Source organism: Onychomys torridus, chromosome 14, assembly GCF_903995425.1.
Source record: "Onychomys torridus chromosome 14, mOncTor1.1, whole genome shotgun sequence".
Classification (NCBI taxonomy): Eukaryota; Metazoa; Chordata; class Mammalia; order Rodentia; family Cricetidae; genus Onychomys; species Onychomys torridus.
This window is the reverse complement of record NC_050456.1, coordinates 1,114,649-1,133,195: the sequence shown is the minus strand read 5'-3', so window position 1 is coordinate 1,133,195 and position 18,547 is coordinate 1,114,649. Positions and strand designations below refer to the sequence as shown.

The window sequence follows — 18,547 nt, the reverse complement described above, 5'->3', positions numbered from 1 at the left end:
TGGCTTAGAAAGGCAGGGAGAAAAGAAGTGAATCTGAGTGGGTGGGCACGTGGTGATGGGGCAGCCTTGGGGAACAGAAATATGGTCAAAAGGAGGAAGGTAATACAAACCAGAGATTTGGCACATGCACTTACAAAACAAACAAAACAACAGAAAAAGAATTGGAAGGAAGGGAAAGAACATCTGATCAGAGAAGGCTAGATAAGAGCAAGATCAGAAAGGACAAGCGGGAATTAGGAGCAGACAGGGAGTTTAACTGAGCTCCAAACCCCAGAACAATAAAAAGAAACAGAAGGTTGAGGACTGAGAACAAGAGTTCCAGGTGAGCCCTTCAGTAGGTCACCAGTCTACAGAGAGCTGCAGGGTGGTGGTGACATGACTTAGAAAAGTCTACAGATATATTGATAAGTCCTTCCATGCATTCATTTTAACAGTTACAAAGTCAGAAAGTCCCTGTCCTCACAGCGAGTCAGACAGCTGAGCAAGCAATCAGTACAGACTGTGGTGTACCAGGACAGCTGGGAGGCAATTGTTCATCCGGTAAAGTCTACCATTGTCCCCCTAAGCCCAGAAGTTGCTCCTGAGTCTGTACCCAGGTTCATATCCACCAATTTAGGGTTGTACACATTTTAGCCAAGCTAACAAAGCCCCCAGAACACAAACTTGTTAGTTTATAGTAAGAAAAATGAGTATGAAAGATTTGTACGCTGTGATTGGTATAGTTCTTCCTGATAGACAAATCTGAATGGGGGTAGATTGTTCTCAGAGGACTGTTCAGAGACAGGCTCACTAGAGAATAATGCAGGTGAACTGAAGGCTCAGATCAAACAGTGCAGAGAGCCCCTTGTGTTCCTCTATGTGCCTGCACCATTATATACCTCAAATGAAATGCCTGTGTTCGCGGCCAGGGCATCCACCCTGGGTACCATGAATGGAGCTGTTGTGAAGTCTCTCTTAGTTTCCCTGTGCCCTCTCCCACTTCAGTATAACTCACTGGGTAGAATTTTTCTTAGGCAGTCTTGTCCTCCTAAGGTGACATGAGGATTGTCAGGTTATATTTGGCACTCAAAACCTTTTAGGGTCAGATTTTATCTAATATATAAAATATATGTTGCTGGGCGGTGGTGGCACATGCCTTTGATCCCAGCACTTGGGATACAGAGGCAGGCGGATCTCTGTGAGTTCGATGCCAGCCTGGTCTCCAAAGCAAGTTCCAGGAAAGGCGCAAAGCTACACAGAGAAACCCTGTCTCGAAAAACATATATATATACACACACATATATATATTTTAGGTTCATGTGTGAGATATAGTATTAAACTCATTTTGGGAGTGTACAGCTTATTTTCATTCATCAGATCTACTGTAAGTATAGTTGACTTTGACCAATAGGCAGCCACAGAGAAAAGAGGAGGAAGAAACTGAGGTTGGGTACATAGACCCTCTTTGAGGGATCAGTAGTTGGTTGTTGTTGGCAAGAGCCTCCTGTGGTAGAGTTTGGCTGACAGTTGTCTCCCTTGTGTTCTTTTCTGTCATCAGAATGGTAACAGCTCATAGGTATGCACTTCCCTCAAGACTTGTACCAAGAAAGCCAGGCAGGGTAGCACTCTCCTATAATTGCTCACTTGGAAAATTACTAGTTCAGGTCATGCTTGAACATATGTACATACATACACACATACATACATACATACATACATACATACATACATACATGGAGATGTGTGTGTATGTGTTGAACACTTTTAATGCTGGCACTGGGGAGGCAAAGGCTGGTGAAACTGAGTTCAAGGCCAGCCTGGTCTACAGAAGAAGAAGAACAAAAAGGAGGAGAAGGAAGAGGAGGAGGAGGATATAGTGATATTTTATTTGTATTGAAATGTGATTTTATTTGTATGTTAATAAAGTTGCCTTCAGGTCAGAGCAAGCCAGAGCAGAAGCTGAGCGGTAGTGGTGCACACCTTTCATCCCAGCACTTGGGAGGCAGAGCTAGGTAGATCTCTGTGTGTTCAAGGACACAGCCAGCATGGCAGACACACGCCTTTAATCTCAATACCAACCATAGAGGACCTGGAGGTCTGTACAAACAGGCAGTGACGAGGAGGTCATGTGGCTGGGTTTACAACCAATGAGAAAACAGAACAGAAAATCTATAAAAAAGATAGGACACACAGAGGTAGCTCTCTTGCGGAGAGGAAGAACAGCAGGAGCAGTGAAGGGTAAGGTTTTCCGCTCTTGCTCTGACCTCGTGGTTTTTAACTCTGCAATTGGTTCTGTGTTTCTTATTTAACAAGATGGTTACATCTACAGGAGGAGGAGGAGGAGGAGGAGGAGGAGGAGGAGGAGGAGGAGGAGAAGAAGAAGAAGAAGAAGAAGAAGAAGAAGAAGAAGAAGAAGAAGAAGAAGAAAAGGAAGGAAGGAAGGAAGGAAGGAAGAAGGAAGGAAGGAAGGAAGGAAGGAAGGAAGGAAGGAAGGAAGGGAATTAAATCAAGATACTGTAGTGTAGTGGGTAGCTGTTCTAGCTATGACCTTGAATCATCGCCCCTAGTGAGGTAACAGATAACTGTTACACCTGCCTATGACCTTGGGGGCATGGCCTCTCAGGATCCTTAAGACCTGGGTTCCAGGTAGGAGGCTTTTTCTCTTCACCTCCTCTTGGTATTGGATGCTGAGACCTTGGACCAGGCAAATCAGTATGGGACATAGCTCAGCATTCTCAGACCCTGTGATAAATAGCCCATGGTAGTAAGTTAACCCCCAAATAAATTCCTTTGCTCATTAAAAAGACTCTGGATTTTTAAATTACTGTAGGTCTCCTTAAAGCCTGTCTAAGCATCATTAAGCACCCCTCAGTTAATCACTAACATGGCAGCATGTTGACTTTTTAAGCATTAGTTTAGCATCATCATTCTCATCTTCATATGTGGCTAACTATATTTTACAGTGATTGAGATCCCAAAAGTCTAGAAATTTCTATTTTTTTACGTCAAAAAGGATAAAGTTAGGTAATAATTTCCAATAATATTAACGTAGAAATTAAAATCAAATTTTAAATTGAAAAACATGTTAAAGAGTACCTAAGTCTGAGCAAGTAAGGCTTGTGATTGATTGGCCTTATAGAAGCTATCCACTGTGGGACTGGAGTCAGTGTGCTGAATAGCTTTATGTCAAGTTGACACAAGCTAGAGTCATCAGAGAGGAGGGACTCTCCTCCACAAGATTGGGCTGTGATGGTTCCTGTCCCTGGTGCATGAGCCGGGGTTTTGGAGCCCAGTGCCTATGATGGGACACTTTGTGAAGCCTTGGTGCAGGGAGGAGTGCCTTGGACCTGCCTCAACTGAATATACCAGGCTCTGCCGACTCCCCATGGGACACCTTGCCTTGGAGGAGGTGGGAATGGGGAGGAGTGAGGAGGGAACCTGAGGGGCTGGAGGAGGGAGGAGAGGGGAATCTGTGGTTGATATGTAAAAATGAATAGAAAAATCTCTCTCTCTCTCTCTCTCTCTCTCTCTCTCTCTCTCTCTCTCTCTGTGTGTGTGTGTGTGTGTGTGTGTGTGTGTGTGTGTCGGGGGGTGGGGGTTGAGACAGGGTTTCTCTGTGTGGCTTTGAGCCTTTCCTGGAACTTGCTTTGGAGACCAGGCTGGCCTCGAACTCACAGAGATCTGCCTGCCTCTGCCTCCCAAGTGCTGGGATCAAAGGCGTACACCACCACTGCCTGGCGAAAAATCTTTTAATAATAACAAAAAAAAAAAAAAAAAGAAAGAATGAAAGAAAGAAAAGAAAAGATTGGGCTGTAGGCAAGCCTGTGGGGCATTTTCTTAGTTAGTGATTGATGTGTGAGGATCTAGCCCATTGTGGTAGCACCACCCTGGGTAGATGGTCCTGGGTCCTATAAGAAAATAGGCTGAGCAAGCCATGGGGAGCAAGCCTATAAGCAGCACCCCTCCATGTCCCCCAGGTTCCTGCCTTGCTTGAGTTCCTGTCTGTACTTCCATTGATGATGAACAGTGATGTGGAAGTATAAGCCAAATAAATTCTTTCCTCCCTAACTTGCTTTGGTCGTGATGTTTCGTTGCAGCAATAGAAACGCTGACTAGGACAGCCAGTTACCTGGTTTTTAGGCTTCTGCTACAATGTTCCCATTGGAGGTGTTATTGTGAGGCCTTAGGTAGTAGAAAGCAATAGTGGAATTACCTTATAGTTTTATTTCATCAAACAAGAATTGATATGAGAGAGCTAGGTGTGACAGCCCAAACCTGTAACCCCAGCTCAGGAGAGGAGGAGGTACGAGGATCAGAAGTTGAAAGCTAGCCTGAGCTACAGGAGACTCTAGCACAATAAATAAAAAGAAATAAAACAGCAAACAACAACAAAACAGAATTGCCATAAAAGGAGGAAGATGGAGGTTGAAATGGTGATTTCTTTCTTTTCTTTTTTCCATTTGTTTCTGTAAGAGGAAAAGCTATGTTCTTCCCTTAGGGACAGGTTCAGTTCTCTGAATTGCACAAAGGAAGTAATGGAATGTAGCTCCCAAACGATGAAATGAAACATGTGACTTCCTGCTTGCTTGCTTTCAGACACATGCAGGGAAGGAAGCTGCCCTGCTGTAAGGAAACAGGAGCTATCAACTATCAAATGTCAACTATCAACAGCTCTTGGTGGGTACTGTCTTCCAACTAGGCCTCCAGCCTGCAAGTAAATGAATCCTGGGACAGCTTGACCCTGCTGAGCCAGAACCATGCTCCAAACTGCTTTTAAGTTCCTAAGCCCCAGAAACTGTTAGCCAGTGGTTTAGAGTGTTGCATTCGAGGGTAACTAGTTAGAGCACAATAGCTAACTGATAGAACAGGGAAAGGAAAGGAGACAAGGCAAAGCAAGGGAAGAGTCTTCAGAAAAAAACATGCTTCCTGTAAAACATTCTTACATAGCACCAGTAAAATTCCCTCAAAGAGGAGCACAGACACCTGATAAATTGCCAAAGCAACAGATTTGGAGCCCAGAATGTCGTGGTTTCTGGAAGAACATAAGAAAAAAATGTTTTACAGTGGAAAAAGTTTCCAAATGACACTCTGGATAAACTACGGTGTGTAGAAATCCATGAGTAAATTTGGTGAGAGTTCAGATAAAACAGGGAAGGCAAGGAGGGGAAGGGCAGGCTGGGAGGGAGATTCCTTGTGACACCCATAGGCAGTCAGAGAACCAGGATTCAACAGAGAGAAGAAATCATTGAAACTAAAGAAGAAAGGCAGGCAGGTTTGTGAAAGCTGAAAAAAAAAAATGGCACCAACTCAAGCAAGACCTCACTCAGAGGCATTTCGGATAGACAGAAATGTCAGTGTTATTGTTTGGAGAGGACATGGCCTCTTCATCAAAGGCTCATCTATGGAAAGCATTGGTACCCAGTGTAGTGTTCAGGGATGGTGTTCTGGGAGATGTGAGCAGATTCATGAATACAGTCACCTGATCAACAGATTAATCTACTGATGTTTTCACACTGAATGGACCACTAGGAAGTGGTAGAAATCCTGGAAGGTAGGAGCTGATTGGAGGAAGTAGATCACTAAGAAAGAGCTATGATACCCTTCTTATCCTTGGCCTTTCCCCTCTCTTGTTTCTCTTTGTTCCCAAACCAGCAGCCTCTTCTCTTACAAGCTCTTGTCACCAGGATACTCTGCCTCCCGCATGGGTCTACATACACCTTCCTTCCTCAAGGCTTCCCCTCCTCAAGAATTTTGTCAGTGACGCAAAATGACTCATAGAATGAGCAAAAAGAAAATGTGGGAATAGTAGGAGAGTTTACAGGGGAAAGAGAAGTCTGCAAGAACAAACTGAGCACACCAGGCCACATAATTCACCTCTAAAATGATCCTCTTGATTATGTAAGCAACTGAGATCAAATCCAGCTCCTTCTGATACTCCAGGGCTTGAGCTGTGCTGTTTCTTTTCTTAAGGGGACGCTGTAGTTTAAGTGGCAATGGCAAATGTCTGAGCATTAGAGAATGTAATAAAGTTGCAAACAGTTCCTGGAAGGCTGACCTGCCGCCACTCCATTTGCAATATGCCCTTCCTGTTGAATAAGGCTTCAGCAGACCAATTTGGTTTAATTCTGGGGAAAATGGAAATGAAATTCATGGCACTAGTGATTTCCCCATCTCAGGAAGCTAACTAACACAGCATTGCAATCAGAGGAGGCACTCAGGGGCTTTGAATTTAGACCCACTTCCTTCTCATAATTTTAATGCAAATATTAGTTATAGCCAGTGTCAGGAGATACCATAGGCCTAAAATCATATGAGGAAGAAACTTGACTTTGAGGATTATAAAGCCAATAACAGAACTCCTAAAAAGAGCTGGAATGAGTGCTTGTGTATTTGAAGATAATCATCAATACAATGGGGCATAAATCTCTTAAAAATAAATCCAGTCTACGAGTTGCCTTTTAACAGTGTGAAATATATAAAACCTTGAGGCAAATGTGACTAGAATACTTGAAATAAGGCACGAATATTCATGTAACCCGAAACAATATGCATAACAATAGAAATGCTGAAAATATACTGCCTGGGAAAATGCTAATGAAACATTAATAAGCAAAAAATTTCTATGCAGAGTCAGTGAAGGAAGAGGGCTATCAGGATGAGGAATCTAATGTTTATAGAGAAGCAAAGGTTTAAAAATGTAAAGAGGCAGAATTAGAAGTGCTCAAGGTAGTCTGTTTTATTTTATAAAAACACCAGGAGAAAAAAAAAATAGCAGTTTGCTATCTCTCAGTATTATAAATCTGCAAAATTCTAGTTTTCCTTTATGCTTTTTTGTTTTTGAATTATCTACAATCAACCATATCATTGGTAAAAATACCATTTTTATAAATTGTATTTTAGGTTTAAGACCAGTATTGTGTATAAATAAGGAAAAGAGCATATGTAAGTTGTAGCCTACAAAAATAATATTATTATAAGGATGACAGGAACAGACAGATTTTGTTTTCATTTTGGTGACAAATATGTAGGTCTCGGTTCAGTATAAATAACTATAGAGAGAATCAGGAAGGGAAGAAGAAAATATAAAAAGAATGAGAAAAGAAAAGAAAAAATTCATTAGAATCACAAGAGTATGGTTTTTCAAAAGGTAAAGCAAAAACTAGCCTGGTCGTACTTCCCTGGCAGAGGAGACATCATGATCAGAAAGGTGGTTTCCCCAGGGTAAAGCTCATCCATTGTATTCCAGGTGTTCTGAGCCCTGCGGTTTTTCCAGACATGGGAAACTCAACAGCTGCACAATTTGTGGTAGTGGAAGACTGCATTGGCATGCTCTCTTAAAAAAAAAAAAAAAAAAAAGCCAGGCAGTGGTGGTGCTAGCCTTTAATGCCAGCACTCAGGAAGCAGAGCCAGGCAGATCTCTGTGAGTTCGAGGCCACTCTGGGCTACATACAGAGTGAGTTCCAAGGAAGGCACCAAAGCTACACAGAGGAACCCTGTCTTGAAAAAATCAAAAACAAAAAAAGTGATTGGAAAACCCACTGAATAGACTATTGGAACAGCAGTTTACTTGTATAGAATTCTAACTTAACTGCAATGGTTGTGAGGTGTGTCTACCGAGACACAAGCAAAACACATCTACAGGAATCTTAGAAATTATCTAGTATCCAATTCTACTCAGAGAGGTAGAGTGATCCCAGAGTAAGTTTGAAATGTGAACTTAATCTGTTATTCTCTGGCTTTTGCGCAGCTCCTGCTATTGAGCTTCATGGGCATCCACTGGCGCCTCCAAGAAGAAAAGGAACAGTTATTAGGATTAGCTGTGCCTGTTGTGACAGATGAAGGGACATGATTAAGCTTTCTAAAGCTGAAGAGGATAAGTTAATTTAGAGAAAATGGGCAATTGTGGGGACAACATGGGTGAATTCCTGTTAACAGAATAAGGGCCAACTGAGGACCATTTTACTGGAGGGATTGAACAGTTGGAGCATGACAGCTTTCCCAAGTGGTTAGAGAAATTGTCACTTCGGGTGTTTAGAGTTCAAGTTTGTAGAAAGATAGAAACAGATTTATTTTTGTTGATATTGTTTTTAAAAAACTGATACTTTGTTTCTCTGAGCCCTAGCTTTTCCCAAGAGATAAAAGTCTATTGTTCTATGATTCTTGTGCTGCTTAGGTTTTTGTGTGCTTGAGACAAGTTAGAGTCATCTGGAAGATGGAATATCAGTGAAGAAAATGCCTCTGGCAGACTGGCCTGTAGGCAAGTCTGTTAGGCATTCTCTTGATTAATGATTGATGTGGGAGGACCCAGCCCACTGATGGTGGTACCCACTCTGGGTGTGTGGTCCTAGATACTGTAAGAAAGCAGGCTGATAGCTGGCTCTTGGGAACCTATTCTCCATAGTAGGTTACCTTGCCCAGCCTAAATACAAAGGTTTAGTCTTGCTACAACTTGATATGCCATGCTTTGTTGATACCCATGGAAGGCCTGCCCCTTTCTGAGGAGGAGTGGATGGAGTGGGGAAGAGGGCAGAAGAGCAATGAGGGAAGGAACAGAAGGAGAGGAGGGAGGGGAAACTGTGGTCCCGACATAAAATGAGCAAATAAATAAAAAAGGAAGGAAGGAAGGGAGCGAAGGAGGGAGGGACGGAGGACGGAAGGGAGCAAGCAAACAAGCAAGCAGGTTGACCAAGCTGTGGGGAGCAAGCTAGTAAGCAGCACGCCTCTGTGGCCTCTGCATCAGCTCCTGCCTTGAGCTCCTGCCCTGATTTCTCTCAGTGATCAAGTGTGACCTAACAGTTGTAAGATGAAATAAACTCCTTTCTTCCCCAGGTTGCTTTTGGTCATGGTGCTTATCATAGCAATAGAAAGCAATAATTCTGTTTATGTCCCAATAAGAAGAAACTCAAAACCAGGTGTTTATGGTCCATTTGTAGAAAGATGGGTAGGCTTAGAAACAGCTTTTTTTTTTTTTTTTTTCCCTTAATGGAAGCTAAACACCAGAGTTTTCTGTTTTATGTTTTTTGAAACAGGGTTTCTCTGTGTGTGTCCTAGAACTCACTCTGTAGACTAGGATGACCTCAAACTCAGAGTTCCACCTGCCTCTGCCTCCCAAGTGTGGGCATCAAAGGCATGTGCCACCACCGCCCAGCAAGTTTTCTGTTTTGAATGAAGAGTGGGCTTCTGGTCAAATTAAGGTTACTTATATAAAAAGTAGGAGATGAAAATGGATTGATGCAAACAGTTTGCAGGTGTGACAGCAACATTACACAGGAACACAGAAATCATTTAGAATATTGAGGAATTGTTTGACCCAAAATAATAAAACCAGCTTTGGGGAGAAAACCTTTCTCTAATGAGTGAAAGTGAAAGTTCATAACAAAAATGTATAAAATGAGTAAGTAAGGATATTAATATTTAGGTTATGTTATGTTGACAAGTGTGGATTATAAACATGAAGAGAAGATATGTATTAGTATATGTCAATAATGAAAAGATTGGCATTTGATAAATACAATTGTGAATGTTTCACATCCTCTCTCTTTTTTATATCAAACTTCTGAATGTTTTAAAAGGAAACGTAAGTCTTGGGAGTAAAGCATTGCTAGCTTGAGAGTAAAAAAATGTGTCAACTATTTTTTATGAGCAATGCTGACCTGTGTCCCATTTCCTGTTAGCATTAGAGGCTCTTGCCATTATGCAATTAAGCCATCTGGGATGACCAACCGACCCTGTAAGCTGTGGGGGGATGGAGGTGCTTTAGAAGACACAGCCCTATGGAAAATGGCTGTTTTGCTCACTGCTTTGGCAGGTGAGGATGGTGAATCTGAGCCAGCTCTGCATAATGGTATCAGCTGCAGAGTTCCTCCTGTTCTACTTAATGAGGAATAATGGAGTGCCCAAGCCTTACCCCAGCAACCAACAGAGGAAGTGTGGCTAATTGCCTTTCCCAGTGAAGTCTTCCAGTATATTCTTTTATCGTCCTATTTTTCCTCATAATTTCATAATTTGTTCCTTATTTATTTGCTTCATGCTTTTTCTCCAAACTGACTACAAAGACAGGAGAATTTTTGCTTTATCCCAATGGTCTTCCTGTGCAATGACAACTCCTAATGTGGTGCCTAGAGCTGAGTATGTAATATACATAATGTTGAGTTCATGGATATATTCTCTTTCAGTGAGCCCCTGCATCTATTAAAAGAAACACTCCTTAATCTGTGCCAAATAGGTAAGTCTCCACATTTTTTAATCCTGGGAAGTGGTTGCATGTGGTGGGTATTGTGTTCCCTGAAATATTGTGTGTTCCCTGAAATAAACATATCTGGGGTCAGAGAACAGACAGCCACTAGAACAGAGCCAGAATTGGTGGCTAGAAAATGGGAAGAGTAAGCCATAACAGAAGTTGGGCGGTGGTGGTACACACCTTTAATCCTAGCACTTGGGAGGCAGAGCTAGCCAGATCTCTGAGTTCAAGGCCACTTTAGAAACAGCTAAGCATGGTGACCCACGCCTTTAATCCCAGGGAGTGGGGGCAGAAAGAAAAAGGTATATAAGGCATGAGGACCAGGAACTAAAGAGGAAAAAGCATGTAGTTAGTTAAGCATTTGGTTGGTTAAGCGTTCAGGCTTTGGAGCAACACAGTTCAGCTGAGATTCATGTGGAGGAGGACTCAGACGCTTCCAGCCTGAGGAAACAGGATCACCTGAGGAACCAGCAAGGTGAGATAGCTGTGGCTTGTTCTGCTTCTCTGATCTTCCAGCATTCACCCCAATAACTGGCCTCGGGTTTGAGTTTTATTAATAAGACTCTTTAAGATTCATACTACAGTTGCACTTCAAATATTTTCCAAGGCTTCTCTGATTCATTTTCTTGGTGCAACTTTCAGCATTAGTATTTCTGACACATAACTTGGTCCACAAGGTAGTATCCTGGACATATTGTTATTTCATTGATGACAAACTCAGGCCTTGACTACCTACCTAAAAGCTTCCCAACCTCTCTGGTTGTTGCATGCCCCCAAAGGCAAGTTTCACGGAGCTCTTTAAAGTGGCAGGTTCAATTTAAACACCTTGAGAAGCCAGGTCAGGCTGTGCTGCTATCAAGACTGAACTGCTACTGTGGAGTAAACACTGTAGTACAAACAATATTTTTGCCCTCACTCTACACTCCTTCAACCCTTCATTTTTTGGAGACCTTGTGAATACAAGGCATGGTTCAAGAGAAATTTCCAAGAAAAACAAGCTAAAGAGTAGCAACAGTTAGAAATACTAACTTTACAGCCAGGCCTGGTGGCAAGGCCTGTAATCATAGCTACTCTGAGTCAAGACACAAGAATCTCAAGTTCAAGCCCTGTCTGGGCTACTGAGTGAGTTCAAGGCCATTTTAGGTAGTTCAAAGAGATCTTATCTCAAAATGTAAAAAGAGGATAGGGTGGGGGAGGACAGTGCCCAATGAAGGAATGCCTGGCTAGCACATGTGAAGCTCTAGATTCAGTTTTTAACACCTCAAAACTTTTTAACTTAATCACACGTGCAAGCGCATACAAGCAGAAAATAAAGCTATTGGTATTCTAATATTGATGATCTCACCTTTATGTGGTCACTAAGGAATACCAAACAATAGTACTTGATCACAACCTCTCTCAGTGCTTGTCTATATTTTATAGACTTCATGTGGTTTTCTTAAAGCATCTGTCTTTCTGAGACAGCCTTATTCTATCACAATCTACTGTGAAAACAAAATCTTCCTAACAGCTGTGCTTCATACCATCAGTGTCTTCGGGAAAGGGTTGGAGCCCACGTGTCCCTCTGTGAGTTGTTAGGATTCCTTGAAGTGGTCTTCATTTTCCATGTAGCAGGGCAACATCTTTGAAAAGGATGTGACCACTAAGTAGATTTCTACTTGATTGAGTTTGCATATATTCTACTGATCTTGTTTCTACCACTCAGTAGTTGGGAACACTTAGGGAGGCCATTTTAAATTTCTATTTGTCTTCATGTACAAAATGAAGACATTGAATAAAACCAATGATTTAAAATACTTAGCAACAAAACCCCTACTTCAATAAGATGTTTTGTCAATGCTTGAGAAATATATGACCAAAAGCTTGAAATAGATTATAATTTTAATTACCTTACACTGAAAATTTAAAAATTATTCTGTGTCCATCTGGGTATTAAATATACTAATTCCCATGTGGAAGGTAGGTTCCCTGGATGTCTGTACCTGTAGGAACCCTCCTGCAACCCCTAGCAAGCCGGCTGATGAGTTTTTTCCCAGATTAGTTTCCAGAAACAGACTAAGTAATCGCACAAGTAGAAATATATATAAAGTAGGAGTGAATGATTACTTCTGGTCGGAGCATCAGAAGTAATCATGAAGGTATCTATGTTACAGCACTCATCCAAAGGTCAGATTTATAAATGGGCAAGGCAGGTGAAGATTTCCAAGTGGATAGACATGGCAAGTGACAGCAGAAACAGGAAACTGAAGAGCACTGCTCAGAGAAGACAAGTGTTTCTGTGTGGTGATGGAATAAATGAAGTATGGAGAATTTGAGCTAAAGCTGGGAAATTAGACATAATCAGTTTATAGTTCATAATTATGACATTGCTTTTATTCTCCAGGTAACTAGAAAGCTACCGAAGGATTTTTGTTTGTTTGGTTTTTGTTGTTGTTGTTTGAGACAGGGTTTCTCTGTGTGGCCCTGGCTGTCCTGAAACTCACTCTGTAGATCAGGCTGAGCTCACACTTACAGAGATCCACCTGCCACTGCCTCCCAAGTGCGGGGATTAAAGGTATGAGCCACCACTGCCCATCTTAAATTTTACTTGTTTCCCCCCCAATGGGGTTTCTCTGTGTAGCCCCAGCTGGCCACTGGAGGCTTTACTGCTGCAAGTTTTCTCCTTTCTCCCTTCCTTTCTCCCTTCCTTTCTTTCCCTCCCTCTGTCTGCCTTTCCTTCCTCTTCTTTTTTTTGTTTTGTTTGTTTTGTTTTTTTGTTGTTGTTTAAGCAAAAAATGATGTAAACCAAAATAACTAACTTAGAAAAGATTTCTCAAGTAATGTAAAAGAGACTAGAGACAGAGGGCTAATTAGGAGACCACAGCCTTGGAGAAAAGTGAGAAAGACCCATTCAAGGGCATGTCTTGGACCAAATCATGTCAATTTCCACACTCCCCAAATTCAGCCATTGAAACCTTATCCTTCAGTGTGGTCTTATCTGGAGATGAGCTCTTAGTGCAGAGGTGGATTAAACAAAGCTGTAAGGACAGGTCCAGTCAATAGCAGTGGCAGCCTGAGAAGAAGAGGAGACACCAGAGCACTCTCCTTCCATGTGCATTTTACATGAAAAAGCCAGGTGAGCACATTGTAAGGTCACCTGCAAGGTAGAGGAGAACCCACCAGAACCTGGCAGGCAGGCTCCCTGCTGCTGAACTTCCATCTTCCCAAGTGATGAGAAACCCCATGTGTGGTGTTTGCTGTACCAGTCTGAGCTCATTAAGATGGACAGTGACATTAGGGGCACAGGGAGCAGACTCAGCAGGACTTGACAGTTAATTTACTCAGGAATGTGGGCCATGAAAGTTAGTGATTTTGAGAGTCTAGGCCAGTGTCATAATGTCATGAGGCCATTACAGAGCCAGAGAATAAAAGAGGGGGAAGAATCATTCTGAGGAACAAAACTTGATTTTTATTTCAAACAAATGGATTGTTCAATTCGAGGTGGAGGTCCTTACAGCAGACAGAGTTAAAAAGCTGAACACAAATCTTACTTCCTCTGTACTCATCTGCCAAGGAGTGCCACCACAGACTTATCATATGGACACAATCACTATGGTACAATGTAACCAGATGGAAGAAGTTTTATGTCCAGTAAGAGAAGGTGGTTATTTCTGTGTGCTGGGTAGGCCTGATTTACATATGTTTTTATGACTCTAGAACTTCCTCACTGAAGAACTGTAAAAGTTAAGTCTCTCTTCAAAATGATAAAGAGAACAAACATGATTTAGACACCCCCAAAGACGCCTTTGTGTTCTGATACATGTTTAATTTGTTTCTGTGAATGAGAAAGACTAAACAGAGTTTAGTGGACCACAACAGTTCAGCAAACAAAAGATACTATGACCTTAAAGCAGGGTAAATGGCAAACTGTTTTCCAAACAAAGTACACATTTACTCTGAAAGGGCTCAGAACACACAAAAAGGCACATTCTACCCCGCAGGAACACAGAAGAGAATTCTACATCTGGGAATCTTGAATTTCACTAGTGCAATGGAAATACCTGTTAGAGAAGTTGAGCTGAAGACTGAAGGAACTACTGAAATAGAACATGATATTATGAAACAAAGGAGCGCTTCATAAATGTTCAACTAAGTGAGGAAAGAAGTAGGGTGTTAGAGAAAGCCTTAAGGACCCTGGCCTGTGAGAGTGCCTGTATGAGTCTCTGATAGTTTAAACTTGAAGAAGCAATTGGGGTTTCCTACTCAACAAACAGTGCAGCCTTCTCAATATAGGAACTGTAATCTCTGTTTTATGATTTTGTAACTTGGACATGCAGTCCTTGTAACCTAATAACTACTGTAGAAATTGATTCAATCAAACCCACTTCTCAAAGGGCCTTGCAAGCTCCCTCTACAAGCTATTTTTCCTACTGTTTAAATGACATATTTTTGTAGACTGTATATTGTTATTTCTTGATTCTCCAATTTAGAATTCTCATTGACTATATATTACAGAATACCAGGATTTGCTGTTTATAGTTCAAAATTCTATGGTATCACACACACACACACACACACACACACACACACACAGAGAGAGAGAGAGAGAAAGAGAGAGAGAGAGAGAGAGAGAGAGAGAGAGAGAGAGACATACTACACTTTTTGGTGGTTTCCACACTCATATTGTACATTATGATGACATAAATATTATTTATATCTAAGCCATGCAGTATTCTGTGAGAACTTGGACTTCTCCAGAGTGGACTGTAGTGTTTTCAGTGTCTAGTTTTCTCTGAATCCATTATTTATTTGCTTTCTAGACAGTTTTTCAGAGGTAAACACGACCAAAGACGTAAGATAATTTACTGCTTCTTTTCTCTTTCTTTAAGGACTTCTTTAGATGTGTCTTCCATTTCCTGCTCCATTGAACCCAGATGATATATAGACCTTCCAAGAATCATCTGTATAGAAATGGTAAAAGCTACTGGGTTTTATGAGATGGCTCGGAGTGTAGAGAAAGATGTCAGGGGGGCTTTGACATTAGAAGTCAAGAGGGTAAAGGCATGTTCACTAAAGGATACTGGAAAGACTGGCTTTGGAGACAGGAAAAGAACAGAGGAAACAAGCCCTGTGAGCTAAGAGGAAAAAGTGTTTCCCTGAATTCCTCAGCAAGGCAGCCTCCTCCATCAAGCTAACAGACAGAATTGCTTTCCTCTGACTAAGTCAGGCCCAAGATAATCCCCCTTTTGATTAATTGAAAACCAACTACTCTGAGACTTTAAGTCATCTGCAAAAACCTTTCCCCTTGTCACAAAGCAAGGCATAGCACTCCCACAAAGGAGAAGGGATTATTCGGGGCCAGACTAACAGGAGGATATCCCAGTCAGCTTGCCTCAGAGAGGTTCAGTTGGAGAAGAAACTGTGAGGCCACAGAAGAGGTAACAATTGCAGGAGCAATGTCCCCTGGCAGGTCAGAGGAAATGGGAGCAGTAACTGACCTAGGACACACACACACACACACACACACACACACACACACACACACACACACACAGACTAGAGGGGAACAGTGGTGTGAGCACCTTGCCCATTTAGCGCATTCTGTCACCTCTGTCCCCTTCAGAGGCACCCAGTGCCTCTGTGCTCTATGAGACACATATGCTCTTCCTGGTTGGCTTCTGCTTGCTGACCCCTCTACCCAGGCCCAGCTTTCTGCACTCTCTAGTTTTGTTAAGTGTGCTCAAAATTCATGCAATTTTTCATTTGTTCTTGTCTCTTTTCCTGTTTCTTTTTCTTATTAAATTTTCTGTTAAAAATTAACTATAGGGAAAGAGAAGGTGTAGCCAGATCAGGATAAGCTGAGGTGGGTTAAAAAGAGGAACTGAGAGGAACAGGATCAAAAAAAAAAAAAACCATTGTATGACATTCTTTAAGAATTAATAATTTAAAAATTAACTATGAGAGGGGCTGAAGAGATGGCTCAGAGGTTAAAAGCGATGACTGCCCTTCCCAAGGTCCTGAGTTCAATTCTCAACAACCACATGGTGGCTCACAATCATCCATAATGAGACCTGATGGCCTTTTCTGGCATGCATGGCAAACATGCAGATAGAACACTGTCTATAATAAGTAAGTAAATCTTTTAAAAATTAATTGTGACAAAATAAATATAATACAAAATTGTTACTTTATCCATTTTAAGAATACAATCCAACAATGTTAAATATATTCACATTGTTATACAACCAATTCAAAACCTTTTCCTTCTTAGAAAACCAAAACTCTTTCCCTGCTAAAACAAGAAGTCTACCCCAGCCCCTGGCAACTGCCATTCTTCTATTTCTGAGTTTTGATGATTTAACTTACCTCGTATTTGTAGAGCCAAACTGTATTATTTTATTAGAATTAGCTTATTAAAATTAGTATAATCTCTTCAAACATGTGCCAGATTTTTTTCCTTTTAAGACTGAGTAAATTAAAAGCAATTATTTTAATTTTATTGGGGTTCTCTTATTTTTCTGCTTATGAGATCCCCCCAGTCCCTTTAATTATTTATTATTTTGTGGGATTTTTAAAAGGCAGAGATAAATGTGTGCCCAATCTGTTCTTCAGAGGGAAAATAATATTCTATTTGTGAAATGTGCTGTTTAAGAACATACTCTGATGCTTTTTAACTTTTCAGGACCTAGAATAGAATAGCAGAATGAGTTTGCATCTAGTCTGCCTTGAATCTAAGAGCATCTTATGCTTTGATGTTAAGCACAGAACTCACTTCTGGGAGATACCTTTCAGCATGAGCACTTGCACAGGGAATCTAGTGTTTCACATGTTGGTGTTCCCAGTCCCATCATAGGAAGCATCTAGGAATGTGAGCAATGCCCACCTCTTGAATCTCAAAGTCTAGTAGTGGCCCGAAGCACCAGTATTTTAGCTTGGTGCTTTGGCTAGGCTAACTAGGGAATCAGATTCTTTTAGGATTTGAGGACCTCTAGTCTTCTAGACATTACCCTACAAAACTTCATCTAGAAATTCAACATTGCTTAGGTTAGTCCAAACTCTAAGATTTACAGGGTCCAAGGTCACTATCTTTGGCAGACATGTTGTGAGTTGCCTATATCATTTCTAATCAAAACACTTAAGACTTTTCTTTGCAGATGACCCAGGCCTTGTCAAGTATGTATACTGTCACATCCTCATCCTACATGCCAGTGGCTGCCCTTACTAGACCATCTTGGTCAACGTCAGGTAATCTCCAGGATGGTCAAGACTATGTAGCTGGATTTGATTTCTTGAGAACATTAATAGATAAAACAAAACCATAGTCATTGATGAAATTCTGAAGGTGTATAAAGCCAAGGCCTGAGGCGAGCACAGTTTCTATATGCTTTCAACTGCTTATTTTTCGTTTCTTCTTTTTTCCTTTTTCTATGAGTGCATATTTGTTTCTTGTACTAGAATGATTTCATCAAGATACACCCTAACTATTGATAGGAAATGCTAAGTGATTGATTGACCATAGTTATTATTCTGCATTGTAAAGCTTGCTCAAACCATTGGCTTATTCTTGATACTGTCTTGTCTTAGCAGTTGTATTAAAGCAATTTGATATCTCTGTCCAATTTTCACATGTGGAAATAAATTTGGTAGCATTCTTATTACATTCATTGATGATCACTTAAAGTTCAACTGCTTCTAGTCTGATTGATTATCTGAGAAACTAGTGCAAATTGCTTTGTAAACCAAGAACTGAAGAATGTATAGCACTGATGTTCTTTTAACAAATTCAAGATGAATGGTCCCTATACGACACTGTCATTCACTCAAAGGCTCAAAAGAAAGAACTTTACAATGAAAGCAGATGATACTATCTCAAAGGTTATGTGGTGGTGATGAAAGGTTAGAAGATGGTTTGAAAAGTGAAAATTTGTTCTGAGAATAGTTCCAGCATAACATAACAAGAACAGGGGGACGAAACCTTTCTTTTTCTGGTTATGGTTATTGACTTAAGAATTGAAGCAGGGTTGGGGATTTAGCTCAGTGGTAGAGCACTTGGCCTAGCAAGCACAAGGCCCAGGGTTCAATTCTCAGCTCCAAAAAAGAAAAAGAAAAAGAGAAAAAAATCAGAAACAATTCCATCTTGTTTTAACTTATATAGCTTGAGTTTTCTGCTGCATATGAACAATGATATTCATAATTAATGTAAACATCACACATGAAGAAAGATGATAGAAATACATCTTAGATTATTGGATCTGTAAAATATAATAATGCTTATATGGTAGAGAACTTGACTAATATTGTATTCCATGTGAAGATCACATTTTCTAAGAGTTTATTTGTTGCACACTC

At 41.0% G+C, this 18,547-nt stretch overlaps 1 non-coding gene across 1 annotated transcript; it reads left to right on the top strand.

Moving 5' to 3' along the window:
• The first annotated feature begins 7,149 nt into the window (after positions 1-7,149).
• On the top strand, positions 7,150-7,314 carry LOC118595958. The gene has a single exon (XR_004946637.1). It is a non-coding gene; the product is annotated as a U1 spliceosomal RNA (small nuclear RNA).
• The last annotated feature ends 11,233 nt before the right edge of the window (positions 7,315-18,547 follow it).